This window comes from Oryza sativa, chromosome 3 (genome assembly GCF_034140825.1).
Source record: "Oryza sativa Japonica Group chromosome 3, ASM3414082v1".
Lineage (NCBI taxonomy): Eukaryota > Viridiplantae > Streptophyta > Magnoliopsida > Poales > Poaceae > Oryza > Oryza sativa.
The window spans coordinates 13,769,476-13,774,818 of record NC_089037.1 but is presented as its reverse complement, the minus strand read 5'-3'; the positions used below and the strand labels follow the sequence as shown (position 1 = coordinate 13,774,818).

Sequence of the window (5,343 nt, the reverse complement as noted above, 5' to 3'; positions counted from 1 at the left end):
CAGCTCAGCCACCAGTTTCAAAGCAGTAGTAGTTTTCTTTAAAGCCTTAGAATAATTATCGGAGTTATGGAATAAGATAGACTGCAGTTTACCTATGCCTTTTTCTTTCTAGCCGTTCCGAATCTCGGGACGAGATTCTTTGTAAGGGGGGTAGATTTGTCACATCCTGATTTTTGTTTCAGGACTTATAAATTATTTAATAAATTATTATTAGAATTTATATTAAATGTTCACTAATTTACAAGTGAAGTTAAATGTGGGAAATAAAATTTCTTAAATATAAAGCATGGATGGATTTAATTTTTATTAAATTCTCCATGGTTAATTATACTCTCTGGAATTTTCTCGGATTTTTCGGAGCTCAGTTCCTAATTTTAATCATACAAAGAGCAGTTCAGCAATTATTTAAATATTAAATTAATCATTAAATGGTCTAATTATAATTTTGTTAAGTACTTTTAGTGTCCAAGTATTTTCAGGATTTTTCTTCAAATTATTTGAGCATTGGAAGTATTTTTAACAATTGAAAGATCATTTAAGTGATTATTTTAATTGGAAAAAGTTTTTAAATCCTTCCCTAAGTCGTTGGGCCGATTCCGGCCCAACATCTCTCTCTCTCTCCCGCGCAGCCCAATCGGCCCAGCTGCAGCAGCCGGCCTCCCCTCTTCTCTCTCTCCAAAGTCTGTTTTATCTCCCTCTCTCTCAGTCGGCCCAAGCAAGAAAAAAAGGAAGCTCAGGAGAAGTCTGTTTTGCCTCCCTGCTACAGTGTCGTCCCTAACCTTCAGCCTGCAGTCTGGACAGAGCCCGAGCTGCGCGCCGCGTCGCCTTTCCGCCTCCAAATCCGCTCCAATCCGACCCCGTTTCTTCCGGATTTTTGAGGGGTTTTGATCCTCTCATCCTCCTCTATCTTTTCCCCCAAGAATCGGAGCAAATCGTTGGGTATTTTATCCGAATCAAACTCGTTTTCGAGTTTATCTCTAAAACCGAGTTTTTGATTTTCCGGCTTCGATTCCTCTCGTTTGGAGTCCGATCTCTTCAATCCAAGGCTATAAATAGGACCCCCTAGTCCTCCTCTTTCGTTTGCCCCCTCTCCCGTGGTCTCTCGTGCCTCGTAGCTCGCCGTCGACGCCGCTTAGTCCGCCGCCGCCGCCGGCCGAACTCCGGCGACGTCGCGCAGCCGCCTCCGCCGTCGCAGCCGCTTGCCGCCGTCGCCTTTAGGTGCGCCGTGGTGTGGGGAAGCTCGGCCGCCACCTCTCCTTCGTCGCCGACCACCGGAGCTCGCCGTCGCCGCGCAACCCGAGCCACCGCCGTCGTCCTCCTCGTCGCCGGCCGTCGTCGTGCGTTGTTTGCCGTTGTGGTGAGTACCATCGGGTTCGTCTCGTCGTTCTCTTCGCGTAGGTGTCCTCCAAAATCCCGGCCGACCACCCTAGCTCCGGCGAGGTCGCCACCCGTGCTGTGGCTGCCATGGATGACGTCATGCTGACGTCATCGGTTTTTCTTTTTCCCGTTTTTCTAATAGATTAAATCTTCGGAAAATCATAACTAAATAACCGTAGATCCGTTTCAGGTGGTTCAAGTTGCTAAATTTTTCTAAAATAAAGATCTACATATTAAAATTGTCCATAAATTGAATTAAATTTATTTAATTCTTTTTAAATGGGCTTTAATTAGATTTAATCTTGTAAAATTCATAATAAATTCATGTGAAGTCAGAATGAGGCCGTTCAAGTCTCATAATTCATCTAAAATTATGATTTACATGTTTGTTTACTTTTTATGTACTGTTTATTTGGTTTTTATTAGTCTTTTTCTTCGTTTTGCGTGTTAGCTTGTCGTTTCCGTCGTTGCGAAGGTTCGTGAGTGCGTCGGAAGTGATCAAGAAGATTAATTGAAGACCGATTATTGCAAGGCAAGTCACACAGATCCTAAACACAATCCTTTGAGCATGTTGATCCTATATTTAAATTCTCTATTTATTTCAACTGTGCATTTATTTTCGAATGTCACCGGGTGGTGTGAACCAATTCCTTTGTTATGGCCAATTTGCATTGAATATCCTATTCCTTGATACCTTGGGTAATAAATTGATTAGCTTGAACCTTATGTATTGGTTTGGTTCAGCTAAATGTTATATATATAATTGCTTAGCAAAGCTTAGAAACATTAGCTCACTAATGGGATGAATCATATATACCACATTATTATTTATGGTTATATTTAATGGTAGCTCACGCTGGTTAATCGTGTTATGATAATTAATTGGTAATTAAAATATGATTAATGGTGGGTTGTGAGCACATGGTTTTGAAGGTCGTGCTCATGGCAATTAAGGACCGGTTCGCGAGCTACTGTTGTGAAACATTTATCGTGCCAACCACAAGCCAGCGTGGGCAACGGCTTTATCCTTTGTATAGCATGATTCATTATAGTGCGCCAGACTGAGAAGTGGCGAGAAGTCCATGGGGGTCGCTGGGGAGTCCATGCCTTGTTTATAAGGGGGTGATTATGATCCAGGAACGGTGCACTGTTTTGAGTTGTGTTGTGCAAAGGGTATTGTCACGATTTCCCCCTTTGCAATGCCGTGGTGGTATTTCGGGGCATGGCAACATGTGTGGAATCGTGTCTTGTGGGTACAGTGGTACACCTCTGGCCAGAGTAAAACTATTCGAATAGCCGTGCCCGCGGTTATGGGCGAGTTGAGCAATGTTTTTCGTGATTAGTCTCACACCTTTCACAATGATTATTGATGATTAACTGGTAATAATTTGCTTAGCTTCTGGTTTGGAGTTAGATCTGTTCAGCCGGGTATGGTTGTTCAGGATGGTTGGGCCTGTACAGCATGGGTGTGCTGTTCAGTGTTGTTTAAAATTTCGGATTAATTAATCTACTGTTTTACTATTCTTAACTCTTTGCTAAATGCTGCTTTCGCAAATGAGCCTATATTATGCCATCCTTTGGAATTCTTGTGCACTTGCATATTTGCTGTGTGGCTTGTTGAGTATGTCATATGCTCATTCTTGCAATAATCATCAAACCTCAGTTGAAGATAAAGGATCCAGAAGGAGAAGACGTTTGGCTTATACCCCAGTTGAGCTGCCTGTGGGAGTGGAGCCGGAGCTTCGCTAGATTTTATTTTTCCGCTGCAGTTTTCTTCTTGGTGAGGACTAAGTGCCTCTTAAGTAAGTATTTATCGGTTTTGACGGAGCTCGTGGCTCCTCACCGGGAGACCGCGCAGGCCCCCCTTTGCCAGTCCGGCCGGGGGCTTAGGGTGAAATCTCAAGCTCTCTCTCTCTCTCTGTATGTCGAAAGATCGTCTGCCAGCCAGAAAACACGAGACACCGACGATCTATACAGGTTCGGGCCGCTCAGAAGCGTAATACCCTACTCCTGTGTTTTGGTGGATCTGTGTATGAATGAGCTACAAGTGTGAGCTGTCTTCTCCCCCGTTCTAAGTTCCTAATCTTGAAAAGAATCAATCCCCCCTTACCCCATGGGCAAGGTCCTCCTTTTATACTTCAAGGGGATACCACATGCACCCTTCTCTTTCCAAATTGGACTGTTCTTTTTCTCTAGAATGGGCGGAGATCAGCACGGTTGCTGTTCGAATGACACTCCGATGGGACTGCCCATACCTACCTCCACTTCCGCCGGGGGTGAGCGCGTCGTGGGAACACGGCTGTGCGCTGACGATATGATTAGTGTCAGACCGGTCACAGATCGGTCATTCTTGTCCACCGCGTGTAATCTTGGCAACGTGCATGTTTGCCCTTCTTCACACAACATCTTGCCTGTAATGGTTAGGATGAAGCCTGGCATATATCGACCGGGGCTAACGTGTCATCTCTAAGAGATAACACGCTTAACTCCGGCTTGAGACGAGTGCATAGAGGCTTTCGTCTTGACGGGACGGGGCAAGGCGTGCGTCAGACCGCCAGTTGCCACCTAACCCGTGATCTGACCGGTCTGTGACTGATCACAGACCGGATAAAGGGACGCGCTGTACTGCGCTGCATGCAGCGTGACGCGCTTGACCAGACTGCAATAAATGCTGTTAGGTGAGCACAGCTGTGCTCACTTATCCCATATATATATGGCGCAGATTTCCTTAAGGGGTCGGGGTGCCTCGGCCCTCGGGGCCGGGGCAAGCGCAACCCGACCCCCCCTCGGGGGAAATCAGGAGGAGGGCGGACACCTCACCCTCGGGCCCGACGTCCCCGAAGGTGCCAGGCCACGTGGGTGATTGTGTCTGCCTCAAGCCTCTGGTCATGATACTCCCGGTCCCATATCACCGACAGGTTTAGTTAATATGATGGATTTGTATATTAAATTGTCAGTTTGTGTACCTCGGCTGATTCCTGGACGAGGATTTTATGCACAAATAAGTTCGGGAATTGCTAGTGAATTTCCGGGCGTGACACACTTCCAGTGCCAGTGCGCGTGTTCACCATCTGACGAAGCAGAGACAAAAGGAAAGAAAGACAGAGAGACACCCTTAGAACGGAGTTATTTAATTAATTTAAATTCTATATTGCTCTTAACTGTGTATGATTACATTTAAGTTGCATTAACACTACCTCACCACTCTGACAAGCAAAGAACTAGACTCATGCTGTTACATCCCACCCATGATGTAAGCAACAACTAAAACCCACACACTCACAAGCAAACTTAAACAAGCAATCTAACACAACGAACTATGGCAACGATCTAACTAAGCGTCTAATTCCGCCTTGCGTCGGAACGAAGCGATGAATCTTCTTCCTCTGGAGTAGCTGGCTCTCTTTCTTCAGGATCTTCCTCTTCTTCCTCATCACTTATGATATCGATGACAGGTTCAGCACGAATGGGCACGGCTTCACCCATCACGCGAATCTTCGAAGCTAACTGGAGACGAGGTGGCGGACAGGTTCTCTTTCTTGCAGTGAGGCGAAGCTTGGATGTTGGAGGCGGCGTCTCTCCCTTAAGTTCAGCTAATTCCTTCTGTAGACGGTTCACCTTGCTCTTCAACTTGCAAATCTTGCCTCGATTCCAGTTTTCCCTGTCATGAGCTGCTTTCTCTCGCTCCACACTTACTGTATCCATAGCACTAAGCATATGCACCACATGCATAAGAGTGGCACTCTCTTCACCATCAGGACAGGTATAGGTTCCATAGTCTTGACCATGAGGCTTGTGAGGATGATACTGGAAAGCTGACGAATCCAACTCTTCTTCAAAGTGTTGACGCAACTCTCCAATGGCCACCAAAGCTACTTCTTGACAAGCATGGCAGTACGATCTTCCTCCAGCTTCGAACTTAAAAGACGGAAGGTCTTCACTATCACTAGCCAACGTCACACGAAC

General features: G+C 45.8%; 1 long non-coding RNA gene across 1 annotated transcript; it reads left to right on the top strand.

The window, feature by feature from the left end:
* The first annotated feature begins 1,078 nt into the window (after positions 1–1,078).
* On the top strand, positions 1,079–2,006 carry LOC136355529 (uncharacterized). The gene is made up of 2 exons (XR_010739797.1): positions 1,079–1,357; positions 1,829–2,006. It is a non-coding gene; the product is annotated as an uncharacterized lncRNA (long non-coding RNA).
* The last annotated feature ends 3,337 nt before the right edge of the window (positions 2,007–5,343 follow it).